Below are 22,718 nucleotides of genomic sequence, written 5' to 3'. Positions count from 1 at the left end.
ACAATATTTTCCAAATGTCGTTGCCTAAGGTGCTGAGCATCAAAACTGTCTAAAGACTTGGAGAAAATGTTGTTGTGGCACAGCATTTTGTGGCTAAGTGTGGATTTTAGCATCCTAGTTTAAGCATTGAGTATTTAGGTTAGGGACTAGATGTTATAATACTGAGCAACAGAGTTTCTATCATATACAAGTAAGGTGAACGTTCAGAATATATTAATCATCTATGACGATGACAACAACAGTAAGATTTTTATGGACATATTATATATGGATAAGGCTAGTTTCTCATGCAAGTATTTTTCATTCTGTCTTCAGAGGAAATTGTGGGTGCTAAATTACTTGTCAGGAATGAGTTCATGCATCAAGACAAGTCCTCCATGCTTGAGTTTGTGCTGGCAGAAAGAATGACTGGCAGTGCTCTGGCCTCAGGCCTGGTGACTTGGAAGAGTTCTTGTTTTAGGACCATAGCTATTTGTTGTGTGAACAAGGTTGGTACAGGGGTCAGCATAAGAGCTGTTTTTTGGGTTTTTTTTTTTGCTTAATGCTCTCTTAACTGGCTAATGAAAAAAACTTCTTTAAAAAATTCCTTTCTGCAGTGATTCCAAAGCAAATCAGTAATACTCATATGTGCATGGGAACAGCTCCTTACCAATCAAACTGTGCCAGAAATACGATGTACAGGGGTTAGTTTATATAAAGTCAGGTCTGGATTAACTGTTTTATGGAACAGTATCAAGCAATAAACTTTGCTGTTGAGTCATTATGGAAGAAGTGATGCTAAGTGGAAGAGAGGGCTAGACTTCAGATTTCATGTCTGAGGCCATTGGAGGTCAAGATTTTTCAATGTGAGAAATGTAGAGTTCATGTAAGTGTGACTAAATTCCAGAACTCAATCACATTCTTAGCAAAGGAATGTCAGAATGGGAAAATGTTCATTATGAGATGTTATTTCATTCAGATTTCAAAGTCTGCCTCTCTTCTTGGACAGGCTTTGATTTTTTTTGTCATTTTCCTGAAAAAAAAAAATGTATTACATAAAAAGACTCTCAAAGTCACAAAGTTGGAATAAACATCTTGGAATAGCCCTTCTTGAGACACAGATTCTTATTTTCATATGTTATTATTCTCATTCAAATTCAAACTTCAAGCCTCACTAGTGTTCTAATAAATTTGCTTGTCTTTCATGTTCTATGAGTCAAGTGACCCTATCACAGGAAGTAAGACTTCTATGAAGCTTAGGTCCTTCCATGCTTAGGTAGGCAAATGAACAACTCTTTCTAAGCTAGCTCAAGACTTTCATTCATAACGCCCATGCAAATACATTTATCTACTCCTGTATTTCAAAAACAAAACCAAAGGCCTCACTTCACTCAGTTTTGTCTTAAGAGATGATTTACAGCTATTTTTCAGGAATTTACATAAGCTAGTTATGTAAATATATAAATATATAAAGCTAGTTAGAAAAGTACTTAATGGCTTGGAACTTGTACAGCACTTGAAAAAATAATAAAAAATTGTTCTTGACACTGAATATGGTAACAATGCCCATGAAAAAACAAAGATTCTGGAAAAAAAATAGAGTATTGTGGTGACAAAAAACACTAATTGGTTCAGTGAAAACCTGAGGCTTTGTAATAAGGTACACCTGGCCTCACTTAACTCTTCTCCACAGCTGATTTTCTATAGTAGATTATTGCAATCTCCCATTCAGAAGCCTGATGCAGTAGGATTCTTTGATCCTTTGTGCTTGCATTTCTAGGTAAATATGTTTTAATCTAAAAGATTAGGGTTCTTTTTGTTTGTTTTTGTTTTCTGTTTCTAAATGCAAAATTCATATAGTCTCTTGAGGACATCTAGCTTTTGATGAGAAGTACCCTATCTCAGTGGTGAGACTTTAACAAGAACTTTTTTTCCCCATTATACTTTTTTGTGGCTTTCTCTTCATTATTGGTAAAGTCAAGCAGCTGTAGCCCTAGAGGGGCCATTTTAGAGCTGGCTGCAGCTTGTTTTACCTCCTTCTTCCAAGTGGTAAGTGCTCTTGATTCCTGCTATATTTTTAATACCTTTTTTTCCCCCTTCTCTGTCACTCTCAAGGAGACAGCAAGAATGGAAATATGAGTTTCTGGACCACAAGGAATGCTAAGGCTTTTGAAGTGGGTTTATATTCATTGTTCAAGTGTGATTCTTCTGGGGAAAAAGTAATGAGTGCTCACATATATATATATATATATATATACAAAAATTATTTTAAACATTCTTGCTGATAACATTTTCTGTCACACCGTAGTTTGGAAAAAAACCCTATGGAAATATTTTCTTTTCGTACTTGGAGATACATACTATATCTCCATGACTACGAAATGAACTTCTTTAGTTACTAGGGACTTAGATATGTGTGAAGCAAAGGGAATGAAAAAATGCAATTTATTTGCTTGAGTTTAAAAATGTCTTCAAAGTTATCTGAAATTATTTTGTTGGTTTTTTTTTAAACATAGGCAGTCAACTTCTGCTTTTTCTGTAACTTCAGGCCCTTAAAAAGTTTTGGATTTTTACTTTTTAAAAAATTTATTTCAAGGTGGGGGTCGGAGAAGAGAAAGTTTCAACCATTTCTTGATTAACATACTAACTTTCCTATTCTTTGTATCATGCCTCAATATATGCATACACTTTTCCCTCACTATATCTGTTTATAAAATGAAGGCAGAGATGTTACAAAAGTATTGCTTAGCTCCTCATCTCCTGTAATCAGAGGGTTACATTAGAATTTTGCATCTTATTTAATCAGTCTGCTTATGAAACTCATGTTTCAGGAAGACTTGAAATAACCCTGAAAAACTTGAATGAAATGTAACCCAAATGCAATAGCTTTTGAAGTGGTTATAGAAATAGCTTTGAAAGTGATCAACATCATTATAAATTTATGATGGCATATCAAGTTCCAAACATTACTTGATCCATCTCGGCAGGTCACTGTAGAAGATGGAACAGAGGGAGCTAAACCTACTCTTACTTGCTGTGTCTTGCTCTTTAGAGGGCTGATCAAAAAAGTATCTTGTGTTCCTAATCTGAGGCAAAGTTATTTACCTGGTCTTTCCCATGTTTTCCTGGGCTAAAGAGGTCGATTTACAAAATATTAAGAGTCACATTGCACCCAAGACTCTTGAAATGTCTTGATTTGCTGCCACCTGCCTCCTTCTTTTTCCCATTTGAGTTTAATAATGTGTATTGTGATGAGTAATATAACATTCATGATTATGTCTCTATTTCTAAAGAGGTAGTAAAGAACATAGTTCCCTATTGCTGTTTTTCATCCTCTTAATATTGCTGTATGTCTGGAGATGATACTGTTGAAAATAACCTCAGGTGGGAAAGCACCTGTGGATATTGTCAAAGGTATTTGTACCTGACTCTGTCTTAAGCAAAGCTCCTTTTTAAAGTAAGTAGGACTGTTATCAGAAGGCAAAATGGTAAAATGGGCCCCATGCAGATGGCTTTAATATTTCAGTAAAAGCATAATACAAATATCTGAAAACTATGAAGCTTGAAATGTACCTGCAATGGATGCAGTTTAGATTCTAAGTCATAAAGGTAAAACAGAAGGGACTTTCACATTGCATTAAAAGGTAGTAATTGCTGTAAGAGGCAATGCTGCTTACGGTGGTCAGAAGATCACTTTTTCCTGTGGTTTGGCTGAATTATCAGGAGATTATTTCCAAATTAGGGGACTTCAACATTTTAAAGAATGCTTTACTATGTTATAAGGTATTCTGTTACTAACTTGTTTTGTTTAACATGTATGAGTGGAACTGAATTTAAAAAACCCACATAGCACCTGCTAATAGAATAATAGTAAGCATATTAGATTGCATGATAAACTTTGGGGTTTCTACTAGCTGTACAGTACTTTCCTGGCAAGTCTTTGGCAACAGAACAATTATTCCTTTGCCTGTTTTTTCAAGTACATTTCATATGCAATCATCTTTCTGGACAATAGCATTGATAGTAGCATCTAATATCTTTTCAGTGGGGTACGTGTAGGCAGGAATGATGGTTGCTCTGTTTTTCTGTCATCTGGTTCATTCTAAATCCAAAGTGCTTTAAGTTATCTTTCAGATTAGAATGTGTTACTAAATGAAAGTTTATGCAGGAAGAAAACCAAATAAACAGTGGAAAGGATGCATTCTGGCTTTTAAAAGGCAAAATATCAATCTGTTCCATAAATTCCATGTTTATTGTAACACTGGACTTGTACACAGGCAACATATGTCCTTGACTTGCTATATGATAATATTCAAAGGGCTTTTTGTAAGGAAAACTAGCTGTGTCATTGGTGAAGAGAAGTGAGCAGCAGAAGGACCAGGTGCTAGTATGTGCACTGCAGAAGAACAGGTAATTAAGAGAATCTGAATAGTTATGTTCCCCCCAGCAAATTCAGTGTAGCATGTATGCCACTAAGGCAGGATGCTGCATGCAGACAGTGCATATAAGGGAAGCTAGACAGGAATGTGGTTATTTCAGCATAAAACCAACAGTGTGGTGTTTATGTTGGATATGCCATCTTCAGTGGTATTCTTAACAGGACAATCTATTTTTTTTTTCATTTAGCTACTCTGGTAAATCTATCTCTCTGAATAGGTTAGTTTGTTTTTTCTCCCCTTGTATCTGACTTAGAGTAGTTGACAGAATAGTCAAATACTAAGGGAAAAAACCCCAAACACTCCAGAAATATTCATCTGAATTCTTTAACTGTCTTAGGTTTCTTTGCTCAGGTTCTAAACAATTAATGTGTGCGGTGGACACGTTCTTTGTAGCAGTCAGTTCCAGCTGAATGCAGCTGAAAGCAGGCTTTTAAACCTTTAATGACAACTTTCAGCTCTTCAAATGAGATTGAGCATTCCTTTACAGGATCAAGAAGAAACTATCATTGAAGTAAATGCATGCCATAAGGACGGCTAATATTTGGAATGCTAAAAATCGTAAACAGCTAACGGTGAATGTGCTAAAGACTGAATCCTACTTTAATAAAATTCTGGTAACAAAATTTGATTAAAAATTTCTTAGTAGGAGATAATAATTGAGTACATATGAAGGGAACAGCCCTATCTTTCACCTTTTTCTAGCTAGGATTTTTTTATGATCAGAATTCATATTTTTTCATAGCGTTTACACAAAATGTAATAGACCTAGAGAAAAAGTTTTGGAAATAAGCATTTAAATCGCTTAAGCAGTTTTCAACACTTCTCCTTTCCCCAGAGGATATAAGTTGCTGTAGGTTATTGTTCCCTTTTACTCACGGAAAGATGAAACCTGAGCCAAAGCTAGGTCATCTAACTAGTGGACTGAAGCTGGTGAATTCTTCCATCATGCTCAAAACCAGGGTCTGTGTGGCTAAAAACTTAATCCAATTTGTGAGATGATGATGTTAGCAAGAAAAGTAGTTTCAAAATTGAATATGAACTCCTATTCTGGTATGCTTTTTCAAACTGGACTATTCCTAGGGTTTTTTTCTCTGAGACCAGTCTATCCCTAATTTCCTTTCCCACCTCTCTTTTACTTAGTCTAGAGTATAACCAGAAAAAAATTCTACTTTGTTAATGGAAGTTACCTTTAGATGACAACACCCCAACAGCTTTAGTTGAATTGCCCAACAAGAGAATCTTGGCATGACTTTATGTAACAAGTTAGGGCAATGAGAACTGATGTAGTTTGGGGTGGTTTTGTTTGTTTGTTTTTTTTCTGTGCAGATCACTCTGGTATTGAATTATAGCTAAAAGTGAGTTAAGTGTTTATCATTGCTATTCAGTATCATGGGTCTAAACTGGGTCTTTCAGGGATAGCTTTATAAAGTGGATATTCCCTAAAGTACAATCCATTGTTCTGGAATGTGTAACTGTCCTGTGACACTTTAAAAAAAATCCCAACCAACTGAAAAACACAACACACAAAACGATCCCCAACAAACAAACTGGTGTTTGGTAGACGTAGTGCTGGAGAAGAACGTTAAGAACAAGCTTCTAAACTGTATTGTCTCACTGTTTCCACTGAGGGTCTCTTTCTACCTCCATCAATAATGAAGGAGCAGGATTGGATCCTAAATAGTTACTGTATCTCTCAAGTCGATTGTCCAAGTTGCTATTTGAGCAACAAATCTAGTGAATTTTGAGTTCTTCTTTACTTTCCTGATGGCCAAACTGAATGACTAACAAGAATCTTTTCTACCTTTCCCTCTGTGAGCATGCCAAGTTGTGTCATTACCTGCTGCTCGCCCAGTGATTTTTAGGAACTTGTGCACGGATATAATTTTTCTTTTAGGCTCTAGAGCTTTTTCAAGATGAGTGTCAAATTGCCCAGCAAGCTTAAAATTTATTCAGGGGAGTGGAAGGGGTAGATGGATAGACAAGGAAACATCACACTGACATAAACATTGCTTTCTATTAAAAAAAAAAAGTAAGCCCTGCACATGGTACTTGATGAGAATAATACTGTCTACAACAACACTAGGGACTTCTTGGATACAAAGTCCTGCAATCCATGTAGAAGGCTGAAAACACTTGCAATGGTATCTGGCATCAATGAACACACAGGCTCAGCCAAGGTAGCACATGAACTATCAGCCTTCTTTAGCATTTTTGGTAGGAAAGTGAGGAATTACAGATCTTGCTGTTGGAAATGTGTGTATACTGTTTTGAATCACACCTACATGTAGAAGCATTCCAGATCTTTAGAGGTGCTAAAGTTTTTGCTATCTAGCCTAGAGGATTTATCTTTTCCCTTTTCTCTCTAAAGCAAGCTCTTGGTTTACCTTGCACATGCTATACAGTGATTTAGCACATTTAAAAACAAAACCCAAAAACACTAGGGATTTTTTTTTTTAACATACTGATGTAATGACAAAAGCATATGTATATCACTTATTCCTTTAAACCTTTCAACTGAATTGGAATATTTGGCATTTCTACAGCCAACCATATGATCACTTTAACACTGCATACATAAGAGGGTTACTGCAATAAATCAGATGACTTGTTGGATATCTTTCCCTTTGCATCTGCTTCAAAATAAAATCCTAGGGGTTTTGAAAAGGTGACAGCATATGCTTGCAAATGCAATGGATACAGCAAGCACCTTTCTTCCTGATAAATTTTCCAAAAGCTTGCTTCAGGTAAGAATTATTTTGGTCCTGTTTCTGATCCAACCATTAAAAGGTAATACACCCCTGCCTTGAGGCAGAGGAGATGAGTAAAGGCAGGGTTTCATGTGACAAAAGATGAAGTTCTAACTCAAAATCTTCCAACTGTGGGAATGTATTTAGGGAAACAAGATACATTCAGAGTCAAACACTGTCAATAAGTTATTTGTAGGTCCTAGCCACCTCCTCTGCTTTACAGAGGTACTAGACTGTGACTTCCTACACCATTCTTAACCTGGCCAAAAAGCAGAGATTAAGCAACAAGTTATAATCACGAGGGAAAGATTTTGAACCCATCAGGGGCATTAATTTTGACAAGCTAGTTGCATTTCATGATTTATTGCACCTTTTCTCCTTTTTTCTTTTGGTCTTTTTGAATGAATATGTAATGGTTACATCGGGACAAAGTTGATATAATGTTACCTATCTTGCAAGACTACAAGACTGGTCTTCAAAACTTATGTTTGCAAGGAACTTTGAGATCTTAAATAAAGTAAATGATAAGGGCATTTGATCAACTTAAGACTGAAATGGCAATTATCTGTCTTTCTGGAGTATCAACCTCTATAGCCTTACTCAGATGAATATAAGACAGCAACAGAAATTGTGTTGCTTTTTGCCTTTGTTATGGATATAATGTCATCAAAAGAATTCATTGTCATGGTTTTTTTTGGGTAGATGAGGAAACATCCTGAACATGGATTAAATATGATTTTGAGCAGGACTACAAACAAATCTACTAGCTCTGTTAGTGTTTATTTCCCGATATCCTACTATTATTGCATTTTTATTGATTTATCTTTTTCTTTTCCAAGATGTGACTCACCGAAGTAAGTTTCTAAGCTATACTGCAATCTTTGTGGTACCAAATAGAAGATGATGTCTGGGTTCTACTTGAAACTTCATCTCATAAACATTTTGCAAAGACTCCATGTAAACATCATAATTAAGTTAGCATTTAAACTCACCATAGATATACCCTTTAATAAATTCAGCATTTCACAGATGCCAACAAACCAGTTTGTTTCACAAGCAGAGCAAAATGAAGTCTGAGTAGACATAAAAAAACGCTAGCATTTTCAAAGGTTCACTTCTGTAGAAAACTCTGAATGGTGTCCCAACAAATTATGTGAAAACTACTGCCTAATGTGACAAAATGTGTTGGCAAGTCCAGTGACCCGTGAAATCAGAAATCAGATAAATCATCTATGGAGTTAACTGCAAGAAATAAATTATAAAATAATAAAGCCGTCTGTTGCTGCTTTAGCTGTGTTTCTGTATTGTAATCTTTTGGTTAGACACTCATAAGAAAAGCAGAATCTGAGTTCACTTACCAAACTAATAAAACAAATATGGACTATTGCATTTGAAATCGCACATAGTTTAAAAGAAACACTTGAATGTTCAATAGACCTTACCTTGGAGGTGGGAACAGTTTTAAGAAATCATCTAGCCTATCTCCAAAATACATGACAACTATGAAACTCTGACATGAAATCATAGGATAAACTCAAGATAGTTTAAAAAGAAAAAAAGAAAGATGACAACTTAGTTGTGTGAAGAATTCAGATCTGTATACTTCTATTTCTTCATGCTTTCTAAAGAATATGCATCTCAAAATATTCTTAAGAGAAAGCAGTGAATATTTGTCAGGAGGATGTATTTAAGTGCCGTGTTAGCATTAAACAGGCAAAACAGATGGAGCCTGAACATGCAGTCAAGCACACTGGTATCTGGGGCAATTACTTTATTCTGTAGTGACTGATCGTTTTACACTAAATACTATTGTGCCAAAAATATTGGACAATATTACTACACATTGTGTAAGCTCTGTGAAATTAATGAAAGCAGATACAAAATTGAGATCTTCCTTCTCTGTCAAAAACGTGACAGGACTTCTTTTCTTCTTGGAGAAACTCTGTCTTGACAACATGAATGGAGGGTGAAGCAGAACTGGAAACAGTACACACTAGTTCACCGCATATTTACTTTTGCAACTGCTAGGTGGCTGGCAGAGCTCAAGTGTTGGATCTGACAGTGAAGGGAGACCAGGTGTTAAAGCAAACATAGTAGTACTTGCTAATGTGTGGGAGTTAAAAGTCATTGGAATTTTTTTGTTAGAGGACTTGGCTATGACCTCCACGATCAAAACTTGCCCTCTGCTTCTCAGTTAGGTGCTACCGTCAATCATTTTATACCAAAAGAATGATGGTGGCTTGTGTTCCTGTATATAGAGCTGGAAGATGGGTGGTCTTAGTGGCGTTACTGAAATACCTCAGAAAGTTATTTGGGTTGAGCTGGTGCTGCAATGGACAGCACAAACAACAGTAAAGGTTTTTATCAGCTCTCCTGGCCTCTCCTGCTTGCCACAAATTGCACTTTTAATGAGGTGAGTGCCATGATACAGAGCAGCTAAAGGAGCTGGGAGGAAGCAGCAGCTATGAAATAAATGATATGGAATATCAAATGAAGCTTACATCAAGCTGGCTTCTGTTGGTAGCCACATACTAACTGCTGAGTCACAGAGGTTTTCAATTGCTCTGTTCAATGAAAAATCCTCAAGGCTTATTAAAGAAGGTAGTTTCTACATGTGTAAATACAGAATCATCAAGTTCGTGAAGTTGCTCAACTGAAATAGAGGGCATTTGTCTTACAAGTGTTCTGGCTGGTGAATATATATTCTTTTGCTGACTGAAAAGGGAATGAACAACCTTATAATGTGTCTCTTTCCAGAAAAAACAAACATAACTCCATTTTAAAAAAGTTATTTTAGACATGAAAAAAATATATAGTTTGTTGTATTTACTTGATTTCATCCTCGTCACTGTTTAAAGATGATGCCATCAATGAGCTTGGAATCTGTTGAAAAATGTATGTTAAGATGCTCAATGTGCTTATTCATGGGAATTTGAACTTTAAAAGCTTTTCTGCCTCTACTTTAATTAAAAGAAAAATAATAAAAGTAGTAGCTTAGTCTGTGGAAGCACTGTCCCTCTCCAGTTTAAAGGATAATGAGAGTAACACAGGAACTGTACCTCTAGAAAATGCTCCTCCTATGCTCTAAAAGATGATGAGCTGGCTCATTAAACTGGCTTCATCTGTTCTGGATGTGCTAGGGTGCAAATAAGCCAGCTTTAAGTAGTGTTATATTGCTCACTTATATCTCTGTTTAATAGCAGCCAAACTTTGATATGGTGTGTTTGGGGCTGTGCAGCGTCTGTTTGTTGATTTTTTTTTTTTTCCTCTCTTTTTTTGGTGATGACTTTGTAAATGAGCAGATACATGAGCTATTTGATTTCTGTGAGCAGAAGGGACTAGAACTGGGAAAAAAGCTGCTTTTGCTTTTTGTGGATGGGAATGGAAGTGGTGTAACTGCCTAAAACCCCTCATCTTTCCAGTTTTATGCATATCAATCAAGCTCAGATGAATATCTGTTTTGATGCTCACAGAGAAGAAAAAGAAAACAGACAGAAATATTACAGACAGTACCTTACATGCATAGCTCTAAGGAAGAGGGTGTTCTTTTATTTTTCCCAGTTGATGTGACCCTTGATTCAATAAATTTTTTTTAATTTTAAATTTACAACAAAGCATTGCTGATAGAGAATAGTGAGCAGATCTTACAGATGTCGCAGTGTTATTGTGCTGTCTTCACTCTAAAGCTACCTCAAGCTCTAATGTGAGGCCTGCACAAAACTGCAATCCTATCCATAAACCTAATTTTCAACAGAAGTGTATAGTTGTTCTTTACTTGGCTGCCTGTCAGGACATAGATAAAAACTTAGTTTAGGCTACCTTGTAATTTCCTTTCAGAAACACTCTGACAAGGGGTAATGGGATGAAGCTGGAGCATAAAAAGTTCCACTTAAACATAAGGAAAAACTATTTCACTGTTCAGGTGAGGGAGCAGTGGAACAGGCTGCCCAGAGGGGTTGTGGAGGCTCCTTCCTTGGAGGTCTTCAAGACCCGCCTGGACATGTTCCTATGTGACCTGATCTAGGTGAACCTGCCTCTGCAAGGGGGTTGGACTAGACGATCTCTAAAGGTCCTTTCCAATCCCTACCATTCTATGATAATTTGTGAATGCTTCTGTGTCTGACACTGACAAATATTCTGAATTATGATTTTTTCTCTCTTAAATGCGACAAACATATATTGTTCTACTTGTGTCACAATTAAAAAAGCTCCTTTTTCAGAGCTCACATAACTTTAAAAGTATAAAATGGCTGTTAATTGACAATCATTCAGTTTTCTGTTGTTCAGGGCAAGCATCTTACATTTCACATGACTCTTGCTCTGCTTTTCTCCCTTCCTAGTGTTTTCAAAAGTTTTTTAATTAAAAATTCTGCAAAGAGCTAACCTTTAGCATTATTTTTTTTTCTCCAAGTTTACTTATCTTTCCTCTTGCTTATTGGCTTTCATTCCTAAGATTAATGCTGCTGAAGTAAGCAGCACTGAAGACGAAGACACTGATTTAGCTTTCTGTGTTTTAGTTGAAGTAAGGTACTAATGCAACCTTTCCTGCTGTATTTCCTCCCCCTCCCTCAACGAGAAGTGCAAGATTTATTAACTACATTGTCCTGTAAAAGTTACAAATTATAGATAATTTCCAGATTTCCAAATTAGATGTAGAACTATTTCCTTTTTTCTTCTGGATGCTTTAAACACTTTCAAGAACAGTTACGGTAAAAGAGAAAGTTCCTTTGCTGTCAAAAGGATTCTGTCAGGGATAGCACTAGAACAAATTGGGACTGAGGCAGTTTGGAGGAGCTTTGCTCTTTGATTCATAATCAGTATAAATGTGTCAAAACAAAGGACACATCCAAGAATATTTCTATCCTTTCAAAGACAGACAGAATTGCAACCAAATTCTGTCATCATTTTTGTTTTATATTTGGCCAGTCTTTCGAATTAGGTAATGGAAACTTAATCTTTGCCTGCTGCAAATTGTTTTGCCAGACCAATAACTAAGATGTCCACCTGCTCAGATCTGAAGAACAAAAAGATATTTAACATTTGTTGTTCTTCTAAGAAAATATTCCCAAATGCTCTGGCTAGGCACCTCCAAGACAAAGCTAAACATCTAGTTCAAGAATGATATTTATCATGGCCTATAGTATAATCTTTTCATCAAGGTAACAGACTTGGACTGCTTATATTAGAAGGCTATATAACTCAATCTGACAAGGTTAGGACTTCCGCTTAGCAAACCACACTTAGATTCTTGTCTTGACCTGACTCTTTAGATGTCTAAAAACATTCAGGCCACACTTGGCCTCTGGTTCCTTATGAAGCACATTTGAAGGAACTGCAGAGAAATCTCTTCACAAACACAGCCTCCTGAATGGTAATAAATCCTTTCCCACAACTGCTCTGTCAACAACAGAACTATTTGGAAGGAGTAGGTGTGTGCTACTGCATCTATAGCATGACTGCCATTGTTGCCTGTGAGTATATGTACCTATATGTGATACTGTCCTGAATACATACATACAGCACAGATGGTTAGTTTTGCATTCAGTCACCACTGTGTCAAGAACATCTCTGTATTTTTCCTCAAGCCTCTTTCTCATGTCCGTTTATTTAAAGGGACATATCACTGGTAATATATGGTGAACTTACTGTACTTTGCAGGACATTCAGCAGTTCTTCTAACCTGATCTGAGGCAGTCAAGCTTTGGTTTTAACAGATACTCTCCCTGAAGTTCATACTGAAGAATTAAAAACCTTCAGTAGTGTCTAGGCAACTTTCTTCCCGTGTGGCACAAAAGAGCGGTAAACAAAAGCAGACTACTACAATTTTCTCCTCAAATTATCTGCTATAAGTTTCCATAATGTGGAATGTTGTTTTCTGGGAATATCTCTTCCTATCGGCAGAGTGTCCCCTCTGGACCCCTGAAGGACCCTGGCAGCAATGAGGAGGAAGAATTCTTGAGTGGAAGAGGAAAAAAGGGGAGACAGGAAATGCCTGGCTGAACAGAGGGAAGAAAAACCTCCCTGACAAAGTGTGCCGGGATGTGTCCAAAGGAAACACTGGAATCTCTTCTCTAGGGACTTCAAGAACTAAGCACTAGAAAATGTACTGTGGGGAACAATACTGCATTGGCAGGAAAATGGGATGGATGATCTAATTATTTTCCATCTTGTCTAAGTCTATGAATAATCCAGATCTCGCTAGCTGCCTTTTTCTTACTAATTTCCAATATATTGTAAGTTTTAAAACTTTTAAAAGAAATAATATTGCTAACTATTCATTTTAATCCATCGGTCCTGAGGCTCAATAAATTACGATATTTCCTGTTACCTGTTCTACTTTCCAGAATTGTGACAAACCTCGTATAGAGCCAAGCTCATGCAAATATGAATAGTTACAGCTGATTTCTATAGTGTATGTCTAGAGTTCTGGGGGCAGTCATACTTAAGTTTCTGGTGGTCTGGTACTAGTAATTCTCTGCAAGTAAACCTGTAAAGCTTGGATAATTTTTGTAAAGCCTTAATGCTGCAAATTCATTCATTTTCTCACTACCACAGACTTTTGTCTTGACATAATGACAGCAAATGTCAGTGTATCTCTATGGACGTGAGTTTCTGTGAGCTGTGTTTGTTGAAGGCAAGCACACATCATCTACTAGCAGATTTGCTACTATTAATTTATTTAATAAAGGAACAAAATTGTTCAATGGACTAAACAATCTTTATTGGCACACATGGCAACTTGATCCCAGAAATGTCTTGTTTTATAAATCATATCGGTAAGATAGCTCAGTCTAGATGTAAAATTTCATTAGAAGAAAGACTTTTAAGAAACTACATCCAAGTGTTTACCTGTAAAGAAATAGCTCAGATCTGAGATATTGTGATGACTTGTTTATTACGAACTTTCAAGGCTGCAGTTAATGCTGAGAGCCAGATATTTCTGCTAAACTCTAAATTACTAATAGTCTAAATTACTAAACTCTAAAATTACTAATCTCTTTGTGAATCTTTTATGGAGAACTATAATGATAGTAATCACAATGAGAAATCAGCTCTTTAAATTCTTTAAATGTCTGTGCTAGAATTTAAAATGCCATTAAGTAATATGAGAAAATAAATGTTCATTTAGCTCCTGCTACAGTGAAATGAGTGTGATGCATTCAAAATGCGCACTCATCAATAACACAATATGTTCCTAATGAGTACAAATTTACTCTGAAATGTCAGACAAACAAAAAAAGCTTGCAGCTCTCTGAGCTTGGGTAAATCAGTATCTGAGGACAGGCTTGTATCTTGTAACAACAATTAAATGAAAAATCTGTCAAATTTTAATTTAGCCTGTAAATTTCTGTCCCATATGCCACAACTTTTTGTTATTCAATTATTTCATATCTCTTAAAATAATGTTGTGTTAAATAGGCCTAACTGAGAAAAATATTGTTTCTAGTTGATAAAAATGTGAAACAAATGCTGATTAGTCTTTTAGACTCAGTACTAATGAAGTTACACCTGGAAAAGCAGAGTAGAGGAAATAAAATAGTTGAGTCAGTTTCAACTGCATTCAACATTTATCTACATCACTTGCACTTTTTGTAAAAACCCTGTGTCTCTCTTGTGCTTGGACATTCAAATAGTTCTTTGGGTTGGGGAGGATTTTTCTTTAGAATTGGAAAAAATTTCTGTCTTTTTAAAATTCCTACTGTTTCTGTGCAGTAAGAGTTTAACTATCCTGAAGCACTTCAGTAAGAAAACACACAAATTTTAAAATCTATGCTTAGCCACCATAAAAATAAAATGTTATTGGCAGAAGGGTTTTTTCAAATTATGATTATTTTGAGTAACACATCCCTAAATGTTGGCATCTGAGGGAGGGAGTGGGTTTTCATGGGGCTTTGGGGTTTTTTTCAATTAAGATATTTATCTTTGAGGCTAGCTTTACTTTACAATGTGGAAGTCTTCAGGCTGTTTCAAGCTACGTGCTTGACTTTCCAAGCATTTTAACAGTCTTACCTATTTTCTCCCTGCCTATGCAAAACCACAAATTTCCTATTGAAGATGTGTTTTCAGATTCATGGAGCTGACAGACTTTGAATATAGATTCAAGCCCTTAAAAAATGTTTAGCCTAAAGAGTCTGTAGAACCTTCCTTAAAATGTGCTTATGATTGCCAAAACAAGGGGCTTTTTATTATGCATATGAAATATTTAATAGAAATGAACTATTTCTCCAGCTCTGAAAAAAAAGAGACTGCACAAAGAAACTTTGCCAGATGACACCAGGTCGTTAAGTGCTTTGTGAGAAATATCTTGGCCTATTCTAGTTATTGATGAAACTTGCTTTCCACTTCAGTGAGGCCAAAATTTCACAGTTGGATGGTGCCCTAGAGATATTCAAGAACACTTAAGTAAAATTTCCCATCACCTCTGATTACCCAAAGTAACAAGTGTTCCCCTGGGCAACTTTGTCTCAGCTACAGATAAGCACTGCTATGTGAATTTTAACGAAGGGTAAACGCTGCAACAAGCAGGATTATTTCACCACTGTAACCATCTCACTTTATAGTCACCGCTAGACTGTAGTTCCCAATGAAGTTAACACAATGTTGCCTAAAAAGCTAGTACTAGTCTGGGTTGCACTGAGTAAACGTACAACTTAAGGTTTGCTTAAGTGGATTTGAGACAAGTAGTCCAGTTGTACAATCACAAGTGAAGGACTGGCATTAAAACTGCCTACTTTCCATTATGCAAGTGCATGTATATGTGTTAGTATATGGAAAACTATGCAGTGCAGTCACAGCCTAGGTTGTCTCAGGTACTAATATCCAGTCTGTGCTTACCATGATCCCCTAAGCTCAGGAAAAAAATCAACATGTTTTTTCCACAGTCAATGTGAAAAGACTTTTCAGAGAATGAGAGCTCCCTACATTGTAAAGAACTCAGACTTTTAGCACCATGTGTTCCTGTTGGCAGCCTGGTAACATAATGCTAGAATAATAGTAATTGTTCTCTAATACTGTAATGCTAAGAGCTTTAAGGTTACTGATTCAAATGTATTTCAAGGTGGGGAGGATAAAAGGAAGGAAGAAGCACCCTAAAAGGGCTTTAGTAGAAATTAATTTTTTGTATCAGAGTTCCTTGCAGAGGACCTCAGGAAACTATATTAGCAAGAGTGTGGAATGCATCCATAAAAAAACCCTCAAATCCTTTCTATAGTATGGGGTTTTTTTAATTGAAAAGGTTATTCTTTTGTTACAATCTTTACCTTACAACATGTAATTAACTCATGAATGTCATGATCACATCAGTTTACTACACTGGAAATTATTCATAAAAGTTATATCCATTGGTAGATTTGGGATAAAAGTCCCTCTTTACTTTGTTAAACAAAACCACTGCTTTTCCCAATATACCTTCCCTCAAATTCTCACAGCAGAAGAGAAAAAGAAAAAGTATGGTATTTGTTTGACTATGCAAATTAAAACTCATTTGGGACACATTTTTGTTTTGCTGATTCATTTTTTTAATGTCTTCCTTCCTCTTTTTCAGTCCTAAGCTGAAGAACAACTTTTCTTAATTGATGTTGATTTCTCTTGATGTAGAGGCTGTATGTATTTTCAAACTGGGTGTTGTTTTTTTTTTCTTTAAGATATTTGTATGGAATGTGAGTTTGAGAGAGCTGGAATAATGGAGACAGAAGTGTCTCTGAAAATGTGCCTACTTTAAATTTCATGTGTGGGCTTGTCTGTAATGCTCCAAGAAATTTTCTGTGAGCAGGGAAGTGTAATTTGTCTCATTTTGTAGATAGGTAAATACAGAAGCCGAAAAGTTTTGTAACTCTAAAAACAGTCAGATGGTCCCTATCTTTGCCATGAAAAAGAAGAAAAAGAAGTGGAGCTGTGGAATTAAAAAAAACCAAACCCAAACAAACAAACAGATCCCAAACAATTGCCAAAAACCTACCAGGACTACTACCGAGTTTATCCAGGGAAAAGTTTTGATGATTCACAAGTGGCTCTTGAGCTGCTAGTCTTTTCACTTTGCTTTCTGTGCATATAATGCTGCCCATCACCTGTTGTTAATTATCCTATAAATTTAATGTTAGAAGTCTAGCAGTGGAACATAGTGCCTGCACTAGCTTAATCGACTGTCAAAGAAAAAATAATTTTTCAAGACTTTGTTCCTGGATGAGCTTCTATGAACCTGTCATTGTCATGAACTGATATTTCTATTAAAAAAACCCACTAGTGGATGCCTTCAAATAAACAGGTTTCTGGCTTATGGGACCATTATAGTTTTAAACATCGTATTAAAAACACTATGATGGGAAGCTAACATTTAATAAATCAAAATAGCTTGCTTGGTAGCAAATATTTTTACTAGAAACCACAATATTCTCTTTCTTATGGACCATATGACTTCCCGGTTCCTGCATTTTTTGAACACTACCGGAGTAACAAAAGGAATGTGGGAAATATCTCAGCATGGTGAAATCATTCAGGTTAGCTATGCTACACTGTGGTTAGAACAACTTAAAAATGTGTGGATTTCAGGCACAGGTGATCAAATTCTTTCCTTGCAGTGCTACCTTTCTGTGATTCTGTGTGATTTAGTTTTAATAAAATCAATTTCATGACTCTGTTTCATATTCTACAAAGGGCTGAGCAATAGTTTTATGTAACAGTATGCGAAACGCTAGTTTCTTGCCTTTATAGGCTTTGAGCATTAAAAAACCCCACAACAAACTGAAAAATGACATAAATCATTGCTGTTTACTCCATGTTCTATGTTGACTGTTGTTCAGATAATTTCCACTTACATTGATAAATTTGCCTTTTTAGTTAGCAATGAAAACAAAGCAAATGGTTTTTTTTAAAAATTAAAAGGACCAAAAAATAATAGTTTGAGGAGAGGAAGCGTACAAAGATTTACATTCTGCTGGCAATGACAGCAGTATAAATCCAGATTGGGTCTAGACATGAGTCCTGTAAAGACACGTGCACAGAAATAACATCTATGAGAAGTATACTATTGCACCTCCACCGATGTAATCTCACATAGATAATAACTTGCTGACAAAAAATACCAAGTTGACTGGAACCTATTGATTGGCATTACCAAAGACTCTAACTTGGTCCAAAATGCTTAGCAGCAGACTTTCCTAAAAACATGCATGCACTTGCATCCCTGTATGTATTTATATAAGAAACCATACAGAAGTTTCACCTAAATAATATAAGAAATTAATACTTCTCCTGTAATTAATACTGCTCTGTACAAAGTCCTTCCAGTTTTCTAATAAGGTCCTTCAAGTTGTTTAATGTCTGCTAAGTAAAGCCTGAAGACTCATCATGTTTTACTGGGATCCCTTTTATGCTGCACTTCTCATGCAAAGATCAGTGTATTATTCCATTTATTTGACTCCATAATTATTTAGTATTCCACAGCAATATTGTTTGTGTTCCTGGGTGTGATATTTTTTTATATAATGAAGTGCAATGTGGGTTTGAATATATTGATATAGCTTCAGTATCTTATTGGCTCTGCTAGCTAGTAAAAAAATACAGTTTTGATTATCCTTAAAGCTCCTGATTCAATCTACTTTGGGAAAGTTGAGCTATATTGTTTTTTACTGTTCACATGACAGACATAGCTGAGATCCAAGGTACTGTACAGTGGACTTCCATCAAAAGAAAAACTGTTTCAGCAAACCTTGATTGGAAGCTGAAATGTAACTTAAGGAATATTAATAACAGAAAGGTATTGAAAACAGAGTTCTGATTTTAGGCAAACAATTTCTCAGTGTTTTTAAATTATGGTTTAGGAGACAGATAGGACAAAAATTGCTGAAAATATACAGGAAATATTATGAATCCTTGGCAGAGGGGGATATAAAAAAATCAGAGTAATGTTTGTTTAACAAGGAGACTTTAAATGACCTCAAAGAATTATGTGCCACGTTGGTAACTGTCTTATAACAGAATTCCATTACTTCGAAAGCAAATGTGAAGCCTAAGGCAGCTTTGTTAGATATACTAGTACAAGTCTGTCCATCCTCTAGCAGATCTTTCTGTGCACCTATCTCTGGGGTTTTTTTTCCCTCTTGCCTGCAATGATGATTATATAGCCACTCACTTAAACCTTATTTGAAAGAATGAATTCTTTACGCTAACCATGTTTTTTCCTGATTCAGCTGAAGAAGTATGTGGACAATATTTTTTTTAATTGAGGAGAAAAGGAAGCTACAAAGTGAAACTGCAGCTTCTTCAAGATTCACGTTAATATACCATGAAAGGTGTGCAGTTCTGTTAGGGCAATGGACAGAAATCTGACACTGTCTTGATTTCTGACACTACTATGTAATATACATGGCACTATTAACCAATGACTGATAGGCTTTCATAAATGCAGTTTTTCATGCTATGTGAATAATATTTATGAAATAACCTACTGTATGGACGTCCATCCCACTAAGTAGAAACTCATCTCAATGTGTGTCTGAAAAGCAGTAAAGTTCTCGGAAAACCATTCTTGTCTCAGAATAATACTCTGACATCTTCTGGCTTTGTGAATGGAGTCCTCATCTCTGGCTTGGGGCTGGTATTTTCATGTAGTTTCTAGCCTTTGTCCATTAAGACTTTTGACAAGACACATAATTTTCGATGGCAATAATTTTCCTCAGGAAATGAAACTTTGAAACAATTGTTAATGGCATTGTTTCAGCATTAGACTTCATTAATTTTACTTTGACCTCAATGGCCTTAGCTCTTAATGACAATGCAAAGAATGCAGTCTCTGCAGCTGTAATGGTTGTACAGTAATCTTTTAACAGGCCATGAATCTAGGATGTTGTATCCATCATGTCACTATTCCCTCTATGAAAGGACAGCAGCCGACACTTGCATTTGCTTTCCAAACCAAATTCAGTGTGGTCAACTTAAATAGTGTGTTCTTGCTAAATTTATATTAATAAATGGGGCCCGAATCCCCAGCCTGTTAGCCAAAGCATCAGTTCTCATGTCTTCCATGTCAACTGATGCTGTAGTATGCAGTATAATGTTTTGCCTATAAATGGGTTTTTTTTGGCAGGGAATAGGGGGAAGAGAGGGCATCTTTTGTAATGCTTTAAACAGTTGAACTGTTAGGAAGAAAATTACCTCAGCTTAATAGGAGAGTACTTCACTGTACCGGTTCTGATATCCAGAATCAACATCCATTAACAAACAGATCATAACAGTGATGAGTATCAAATTTGAAGGATTCTGACAATCTGTGTTTTCTTCTTTTTCTAGAAAGAGAAGAAAGCATTTGTGTTAATACCCTTCAAAGTATGCAGGACAGCAGAGAAATATTTTTACTTTTCTTGAATAAATAAGGTACGTAAAGTTTATTTTATTTTCCTGATTTAATATCTTTTGATGTAATCAAATGTTAATAAATTAAATACACATGAAATAGCACAGCAAGATTGTATTTAAAACTGCTGTTCGGGTTACAGACAACATGAAGGGCTCACGCTTTGTTTTATTTTCTTTTTATGAGAAATATTGTCTGTATTCCCATATTATGCTTGTGTGTAGCGCTGCAATTCACAGTAAACTGTGAGTTATTTTGCCTTTGGACTACTTTGTATATTGCAAAGGATTACTATCTCTAATCATGCAAAGCTAATTCTTCACTTCCTGATTGCAGTCAGTTTCAAGCTTGATCGAAGTTTTCAACACGCAAAAGATGGAAAAATGAGAGAAAATTGAAAGATGTCACTGTACGGTGTAAACTCAGGTTTATTACAGAATACCAGACAACAAATTGCATCAATCAAAGCACAAAACCTAAGTAGTTTCCCCCCACCATAAACGAGTAACAGTCAACAGCTATGGAATGTGCAGTTCTCTCCCATGAAAACATTTTTCCACTCTGCCTTTTCCAAAAATCAAAAGTTCAAAGCTAAACTACTACACGTTATAAAGGAACGAACTTACCATGACACTTAAACAAAGACATGAATCAGTGTATTCAGCTTTCCTGAGGAAGGAGTTATGTTTCTTGTTAAGGCAAGGTTTGCAGTAAAATTATTTTTCTAGTTTTACATATCTTGATATAATTATTTATCCACATAGATATTCTATTTTACTCTACAATTCATGCCTTTTTTTTTTGTCACTGATACATTAATTGAGGTTTACAACATTCCACCTCAGAAAGCAAAATATTAACATCATCATTATACAAATTGTCAAATGTAATCATAGACGTGAAGACACTTAGTTCAGTATTATTTAGGATATCCATGGCAGTCTGGGAACCCTGGCTACTGCTCTGTACTTTGAAGAGTGTTACTTTTGTTCTTGGGAATGGCACAAGTAAGTAGCATGTATGCTGAGGTCACAGAGAAAATGAGATGGCTTTGGACTGCTGTGCGTGAAACAACTTACAATAAAAAGCATGTGATTTTGTATTCTGTTAAATGTGAGGTGTAGAACACAGTATATTAAGCAGATGAAATGCTCAGTTTTTAAAGCTGTCCAGGAAACTTGGAACACCACTTCCATTTATTTGGAACAAGTGGCTGACACATTTGTCTGCCTTGAAAAACCTCTGGTTATGTTCCTGTCTAAGATGGATATTCTGAAAGTCATTCCTCTTGTACAACGGGAGTGAAGTGCGGAAAGTCACATAGCTCTTGCTAATATTAAGCCTACCTATCGCTGAATGTATGGTTGATTTGGGATATGTTAAAGGATGCAAACTTCTACTAGGTACTGCAGTAGCTTTAATGCGTCCATTCTTTCAAGCAGATTGATACTGCAAAGTCTTGTTCCTTGTGGATTACAGATTTGGGGTGGTTTGACCAAAGGTTTGCTCTAGATTCAGACCTTTGACACTGAATGGTATATTCAGTGGGATGGAACCAAAATCAGAGAATTCTTGAGCATGCAGAAAGCTGACATCTGAAACAACAGCCAACAGCCTAGACATACTGTCAGGATTCAGTTTTTCCTTATTAATATGTAAAGATTTATTGAGTCAGTCCCTAAGAGCAGTGTTCAGGAACTGTAGAGACAACATGCTCAAAATGAGGGACACTTTTCTTTCCCCCTCAAATTCCATTTTTTAACAATGGAACTTAGATGTTACTTGTCATAATTTTTATAGCTGGTCCCCTCTTTCTATTGAATCTGTAAGATGATGTGAAAGGACCTTACACGGTAGTTACCTGTAGCTGTAAGTTCTCTTTAGCCTTTTAAAAATTCTGTTATATTTCATGGTGGAACACAAAAAGGATGTAACGTATTTACAGAATTACAGATTTTAGTACAAATGGGTTTTTAAAATTTAACTTTTCAAACTGATAGGTTTAGATTTTTTGTCTTAGAGGGACTTAACTGATTGTGCCATCAAATTTAATGTTGGTTATGAATGAGGCTGTAAAAAATAAAGGCATGTGGTCTGTGGGAAGTCCATTTCTAGCGAGGGAGAGTGCCACAATTAGTTCTGTTGCATGTGGGAGTGTCACACTTCTGACAATAGCTAGAAGCATCAGTCAACCAAAGAGAA

At 36.0% G+C, this 22,718-nt stretch overlaps 1 protein-coding gene across 2 annotated transcripts in view; it reads right to left on the bottom strand.

Annotated features, from left to right (window-relative positions):
* COL8A1 (collagen type VIII alpha 1 chain) overlaps nt 1-22,718 on the bottom strand; it is an 89,994-nt gene that overhangs the window by 54,135 nt on the left and 13,141 nt on the right. For both annotated transcript variants that reach the window (XM_062004355.1, XM_062004348.1), the window contains exon 2: nt 20,318-20,448. The gene's annotated coding sequence lies outside the window, so the exon portion shown is untranslated. The remainder of the gene's footprint in view (nt 1-20,317; nt 20,449-22,718) is intronic.

Source organism: Colius striatus, chromosome 1 (assembly GCF_028858725.1).
Source record: "Colius striatus isolate bColStr4 chromosome 1, bColStr4.1.hap1, whole genome shotgun sequence".
Lineage (NCBI taxonomy): Eukaryota > Metazoa > Chordata > Aves > Coliiformes > Coliidae > Colius > Colius striatus.
The sequence above is the reverse complement of the archived record's forward strand: the minus strand, read 5'-3'. Positions and strand labels throughout refer to the sequence as shown.